The 7,752-nt window shown below is 41.0% G+C and overlaps 1 non-coding gene across 1 annotated transcript; it reads right to left on the bottom strand.

Annotated features, from left to right (window-relative positions):
• Positions 1-4,581: 4,581 nt before the first annotated feature.
• On the bottom strand, positions 4,582-4,686 carry LOC120269750. Its single transcript, XR_005539387.1, has one exon. It is a non-coding gene; the product is annotated as a small nucleolar RNA R71 (small nucleolar RNA).
• Positions 4,687-7,752: the final 3,066 nt, after the last annotated feature.

The following is a 7,752-nucleotide window of genomic DNA, read 5'->3' as shown; positions in this document are numbered from 1 at the left end:
GCTCGTAACGCCGGGTGCTATCACCACTGGCCATTCATCGACCCTGCTCATGATGGCATGTAGATATCAATACGTAGGTCGGGAAAGGCACGTGGCCTTGGAAACCCCTATCTCATACTGGCCCTGACCACATAATGCATAGTAAGCTCTCTGTGGGGTCAGAGCTCCAGGATAATATGTCGATAACTGAGAGTACACCTCTGTGTTTGTAAATGCCTCCTCCTAGAATTGTGTATTTTATTAATGAATCTATGCCCTTTTGGCCTAAATTGTGTTATTATTGCATTTCAGGCCTACTTGAAGCCCTGGGGGACTCGGCAACGTGATTGGGGATGCATTCGGCATCAAAACGACGTTCTTTGCTGGGGATTACTATAGTGAAGCATCAGATCAAGATACCGTAGTAGTTTCACCATAGCAGCATCGTAGCTCATCGCGGGCTTCTCGTTAGAAAGATGGATATCCCAAGGGGTCGGCATATGGCCGGTATATTGACCCGTTTATCTATTGGGATCTGGGAATATAAAAGCTTTGTAAGGGTATAATTTGGGGGACTTTTGGCCACCATTCTCCACCATCATTTTCTAGAGCTTCAAGACTGCGGGAGAAGGCAGATATGAGGGGCAAATCGAAGGGAGAAGAAGGTTACACTCAAGGAAAATGATCTAGGAGCTCACCGGCGCAGATCCAATGAGTTCTAATTACCACCTCCTAGTCTTCATCTTAGGGGAGTTTGCTATGAGCTTTTCTTTGTATCTCTTATCTTCTACACTTGCTCCTTTGTTGATGATGAACTAGACTCCCAAGGTCACTGTGCATCCGGTGAACCTTGGGACGAACTTGCTTGTATGGATGCTTTGACTTACATTTATTGTATTTCACAAAGAATCAACTTTTTGGAAATTCACACGGGTGTGTGGATGCTCAATTCTAGCGACTATAAAAAGCCGTGATTTTAGATGTTTTAAGGGATCTTTTTCTTCTTTTTCACCAACTTTGAGGCTCTCGAAGCTAAGGTTTGGAAAAAGATTTGGCTAGGTCTTTGGAGTGGTTCTATAGCTTTTCAACACCGCTGCTCCTTCGGAAGATAGTTATTTGGGGAGCTTTCGCCAAGATCAACTTGGCGAGGTGTACCCTAGGCTTGATGAGGGAAGCCTTGGAGAAGATGAGGTAACTCTACAAGACCATCAATATGGACTAAGAGAGATTTTTACTTATGGATTGGATGCTTTTACATTCAATTTTATTATTGATTGTATCTTGCTTTATGGAGAGCTATACCCCTACTGGGTACTTGGACTTGTAAACCATAGGATGATTTTGTTTCAATGATCTTTCAATATGTTCTTTGAATTGATGTGCTTAATTGAGTTCGAACCATGAATGCTTATTAAATTGATTTTTCCTTAGAGTGACACTAGGCTTGAGAATCTAGGTAATCCTAGTGGATGAGTGACACACCATGTTGTTTAGACAAAGCTAGCTTAGAGAGGGTCGAAAAGATGAGTCAAGAGGTGGTGGAACGTCCCCTTCCCTTCCGATGTGATTTATTCTTTCTCTACATTCCAAGAGTTCTTTATGGTCACAACAGAGTGATGTTCTAAAGACAAACTCCACTGGGGCTTAGTTGTGCGAGCAAAAAAGTTAAGTTTTGAAGTAATCCTCAGTGTTGGGTCTTAATTGTAACTAGAGAATTTCCCCTGGACCAAAGGGTTAGATCTATATTAGGGAATAGGGTTTATCACTAGGAATCCTGACACACCCCCTTGAGTGTGACCCGCAAGTGCATGGGTTTATCGAAGTAATAATACCCCGGTGAGTGGGTAGTTGAATCCAAATGGAATAATGATCAGAAACACAAAGATTGCTATTTAACTAAAGTGTAGATGAATCTATAGTAGTGTGAACAAAACCAATATGTAAAGAACTAAGGAAAATAAGAAAGAGAGGCGCAATAATGTGAGAGGAAAGGCAATCAATAGAAAGTGGGCCACTCAGACATTGCTTCCACTAGAATTATTTCTTCAAGTGCAAGACCAACTATTATGTCTCCTAACTGATTCTTAATGAGTCAAGGAAATCATAAAATACACTTTCCTAAATCTAATGTAAACCGTGACTAATTCTACACTATGCCCAGGTGGAGAAATCAATTAGTCTCAACACCTTACACTGTGTACAGTTGCAAGAAGCTCTAGGAATTCCAAGTGATAAACCCTATTCCCTAATATAGGCCTAACCCTTTGGTCCAGCGAAAGACCCCTAGTCACAATTAATCCCCAGCTATAAGGTTTACTCCAACGCTTTACTCTGTAGCTCACGCAACTAAGCCCCAGCGGAGTTCCTTTCTTGGTACTTCACTCTATTGTGAATGCAAAGAACTCTTGGAACATGGAGGTAGGATTAATCATAAAAAGAAAAAAGGGGACGCTCCGCTATCTCTTAACTCATCCTCTCGACCCTCTCTAATCTTGCTTTGTCTAATCCTCATGGTGTGTCACTCACTCGCAAGGACTACCAATGTAGACTCTTAACCCTAGTGTCACTCTAAGGGAAAAATCATTCAACAAATATTCAAGATTGGAACCCAATTAAAGACATCAATTAAGAAAATTATAATAAAAGATCAATGAAACAATAACATCCTAGGGTTTACAAGTCCAAGTACTTACTAGGGGTTTACCTCTCCATGGAGGAAGATACAATCAATAATGAAATCAAATGTAAAAATATGCAATCCATAAATAAAACACCCTCGGTATTCGTGTCGATGGTCTTGTGTAGTAGCCTCGTCCTCTTCAAATGTTCCCTCATCAAGCCTAGGGCACACCTCACCGGATCGGTGCCGATGAAAGCTCCCCTGATAACTCTCTTCCGAAGGAACACCGTGTCGATAGTTGTAGAACCATTCCATAAACCTTGTCAAAACCCCTCTAAACCCTAGCTACATGCCTCTCCAAAGTTGAGGAAAAGATAGAGAAAAGATGGAAAAAAAGTTACCTAAATGGGTACAAGTCGCACCTTTATAAAGGGATAGAATTGGGAATCCACAAGCCCGTGTGAATATGCAGGAATGTGATTTTCACGGCCTATGAACAAGAATTACTACAATAAATTGCTATGGTGGTTTGTTGTGGTACCTGCTACAGTACTTCGCCAAAAAAACAAGCCCGAATCCACATTTTTCATTGAGGCAATATAAACGGGCACACATCTATGTCAGAGATCACGCCGCTTCTTCAATAAGGGATAACATTGATGAAGATCTTGCTAGCATCGCACAAGTCGAATATGCAAATGTGATCGCCTTTTGTGGTCCCTCCAAACCATGTAATTGCTTTAGAGCATGGAGGTTGGCACACATTCACATATTTTCGAGCACAACTTGTGTCTTCACATTTATTCACTCCAAGATTCTATCAACAAAGTGCAATCGCAATCTACTTTGTTTTCCTTACTCTACATTTGGCTCTACAGTCCTACATGCAGAAAAGAACACAAAAACACATGTATTAGCAATAAAATCTGAGAAAAGAAATGCTCATCATAAGAAAAGAATACTTCATATTACTAATACACAAACACTTATCCCGAATCTCCATGCAACTCCACACAGTCCGAGACGTCGAGAGTATCCCTTTCTACCTGGGTATAGTGTGAGGGTTAGTCACTGTTGACCTTAGGTTTGGGACCAAATCATATAATGATTGGTCCTGCAGTTGAAACAATAGTCCTAGGGTGTGCAATGTCCGGGTGACCCATTTTCTATCGATTGCCTCTCCTGTTATTCTATTGTGTCTTTTTCTTCTTTATTTCATTTCTATTTGTATTTATATTATTCACACCACTCTTAAATCATTTTCACTATAGCTAAATAGCACGACTTGTGTTTTTGAGCACTATTCCCTATAGATATGACTACCCATTCACTAGGGTACTTTATGACTTTGACAACATGTGTACTTTGCTATTTTAGATATTCATCTCTTGTTCTATTTCACACTTTCTTATTCTTCCATTGTTCTGATTTGTTTTTCTTCTTTGGTTGTAGCTCTAGGTTATGACCTGAGGAAATCCTTCAACATTGTTGAAGGTGATCCAAACATTTGAAGGAGAATTCATAGAAAGGGAAAAGAACCTATATAAGAACAGTCATACCAAGTTGAGATAGAATGTAAAGGGTCTGATAATATGGCAGAACAGAATGAGTAGCAGAGGACACTCTCAGATTATACAAGACACGCATTTCTTGATACACAATACAACATTGTGCGGCCACCGATTACGGATCATAGTTTTGAGGTCAAGCTAGGCTTTATCCAAATGTTACAGCAGTGAACATAGTTTAATTGTTTAGCCGATGAGGATCCAAAAAATTACATTGATAACTTCTTGGAAGTGTGTGACATGCTCAAGATTAATGGTGTCATAGATGATGCTATCAAGTTGAGGGCTTTCTCATTTTCCTTGAAAGGAAGAGCCAAGCAATGGCTACATTCATTACATAAAGCATCGATCACTACATGGGAGGAGATGGTAGAAGCTTTTCTTGCCCGATATTTTCCTCCCATAAAATCTACAAAGCTTAGGAATGAGATATCTTCTTTTTTGTAGATGGAATTAGAGTCTTTTTTTGAGACATAAGATAGGTTTAGGAGCTCTTGTGGAAATGTCCTCAACATGCGTTCCCTGAGTGGATGATTATTCAAAATTTTTATAGTGGTTTGAACCCAAGCACAAGGTAGTTACTTGATGCTACAGCAGGATGTACCTTAGGATGCAAGACCCATGATGAAGCCCGATATCTCATCAAAGAAATCGCTATGAACAGTTTTCAGTGGAATACAGGAGAAAGAAAGAAGATAGTCAGACTTTATGAGATTAATGTAGTCACATTGTTGGCAACCCATGTTGAGTCATTGAGCAAGAAGTTAGACACTCTAACTTTTCATAGAGTGGCGACAACAATGAGTTGCACTCGGGTGTGGGGAGGACATGCAACATCCGATTGCTCTATTTCGATTGGTGGTACTACTCCGTGAGACAAGTTAACTCTAGTAGGTAATGCACCCGAGAGGTCAAGGAAATCTGTATAGCAATACCTACAATGTGGGGTGGAGGAGCCACCCAAACTTTTCATGGAGTAATCAAGGGCAACAAAAAACTATAGCATCACTGGGTTTCCAACCACAATAATAGGCCCCGAACTTGGAGAATAGAGTTTCAGGTTGGAAAACTGGATGACTGACTTAGAGAAGGCTTTGACCAAGTTCATTCAATCATCGGATACAAGATTTCAATCAGTTGAAATCACACTTCGTAATCACACCGCTTTATTGCACAACTTGGAGAATCAAGTGGGACAAATTGCGAAGTCACTCTCAGAAAGACCTCAAGGGAGTTTACCTAAAAACACGGCGACCAATCCAAGAGAGCATGTGAAGGCAATCACTTTGAGAAATGGTCATGAAGTTGAAATTAGGCTCCCTAGTAAGAAGACCAATATTGAATTGTCTGAGGTTGTGGAGGTTAATTAGAGAGCTAAAGATAAGAAGATGTCACCCCCACCTTACAAGCCAAGAATCCCTTTCCCTTCAAGATTGAAGAATGACCAAAATAAGAAGCAATACAAGAAGTTATTGGGTATATTCAAGCAGTTGCACATCAACATCCCATTTGTCAAGGCGTTGTCTCAAATGCCTTGCTATGCAAAGTTTCTCAAGGACCTCTTAACAAACAAGAGGAAGTTGGAGGAGAGTGCATATGTGATCTTAGATACTTCTTGTTCGGCGGTATTGCAAAAGAATATACCGAACAAGAAGAAGGACCCCAGAAGCTTTATCATTCTATGCAACATTGGTAATTTGGCTGAAGAAAAGGCATTGGCAGATTCAGGGGCTAGCATCAATGTCATGCCTTATACATTCTTTCAGAAGCTAGGCTTGGGAGAGCCTAGGCCCACTCGGATGACATTCTAATTAGCTGATCGAATAGTTAGACATCCGAGGGGCATCATTGAAGAAATACTTGCGAAAGTTGACAACTACATATTTACTGTAGACTTTGTGGTGTTAGATGTTGATGAGGATGCCGAGGTTCCATGGATACTCGGGAGGCCATTCTTATGCACTTCCAAGGCTCTCATTGAAATGGACGGCGGGGAGTTAACATTACGAGTTAGTGATGACAAGTTGACATACCACCTCACCGAAGCCATGTGACATTCTCTTGATTTTCATGATACATTATATTTTCTTGACACTATTGATGAGTGACATGTCCGAATATGCATGTAAATCGCAAGTGCACGGGTGTCAAAGTAATAATCCTAGATGAGTGGGTATCGTATCCACAGAGAGTGGGGAATAAAGACACTTAAGTTGTTTCTTAACTAATGTAGAAGATGAATAGTGATATGTGTGACAAAATATGAAATAACGAAAAATAAAAAGCAATAAGATAGAGAGCACAAGTAAAGGAGAAGGTAAGGCAATCGATAAAGATGGGGTACCCGGATACTGATCCGCCTAGGACAATCATTTCAAGTGCAAGAACCCTCTATTATACTTCCTAATTGATGCAACTATGAGTCGAGGAAATCCTTAATTACATGATCCCAAATTAAATAACCTCTCACCTCGCACTCGCATTGAATTGCAATGAGCTCTAGGGATTCCAAGTGATAAACCCTATTTCTATATATAGACCTAACCCTTTGGTCCAGGTGGAAGATCCTTAAACATAATTAAGCCCTAGGTGCTAAAATCACCTCAGCGCTTCACTCCATTGCACTCACAACTAAGCCCCAGCGGGAGGTCATCCCTTAGCCCATTCACTCAACTATGGCCGCAAAGAACTCTTTGAACATGGAGGTAGGATAGATCACACCGGAGAGGGAAAGGGGACGCTCCGCTACCTCTCGACTCACCCTCTCAACCTTCTCCAATCTAGCTTTGTCTAACTCTCATGGTGTGTCACTCACTCACAAGTGTTACCAACAAGAACTCTCAACCCTAGTGTCACTCTAGGGGAGTATTCATACAATCAAACACACAAGATTGGAACTCACAATAAACATCAATTAATTGAAAGCATAATAAAGAGATTCAATGTAACGAATACATCCTAGGGTTCACAAATACCAAAGTACCCACTAGGGGTTTAGCTCTCGATGGAGCTAGATACAATCAATGAAATCGAATGTAAAAACAAAGCATCAATAGAAAACACCATTGTTAGTCATGGCAATGGTCTTGTAGAGAGTTCTCTACTCGTCGCAAGGGTCCCTTTGTCCGGCGTAGGATACATCTCTCCGGATCAGTGTCGACGAAAGCTCTCCCACTAATCTTCTTCCAAATGACGCGTGATGTCGGAGCCATAGAACCCCTCCAAAACCCTAGCCAATACCTCTCAAAACCCTAGCCACCGCTCTCTCTAAAGTTGCGGAAAAGATGGAGAAAAGAATGCTGAAATTAGCTTTTAAAGGGCAGGAATCGGGAATCCACACGCCCGTGTGAGTGCCCCTGTGGATTTTTCACATGGGCGTGTGGATTCTCTGTTTTCCTGTTTTCTCGGACGAATGTGAACAGTGTTGCTACAGTATTTTCCCAAAAGATTTTGCTTCAGTACCCTACTACAGTATTGGCCCAAAATACTCCCGAATCCATACTTTCATCGAGGCACCGCAAACAGGCACACGTTTACGTCGTGGATCGCTTTGCTTATTCAATAACGGACATGTTGGTGGAGATC

This window comes from Dioscorea cayenensis, chromosome 9, assembly GCF_009730915.1.
Source record: "Dioscorea cayenensis subsp. rotundata cultivar TDr96_F1 chromosome 9, TDr96_F1_v2_PseudoChromosome.rev07_lg8_w22 25.fasta, whole genome shotgun sequence".
Lineage (NCBI taxonomy): Eukaryota > Viridiplantae > Streptophyta > Magnoliopsida > Dioscoreales > Dioscoreaceae > Dioscorea > Dioscorea cayenensis.
The sequence above is the reverse complement of the archived record's forward strand: the minus strand, read 5'-3'. Positions and strand labels throughout refer to the sequence as shown.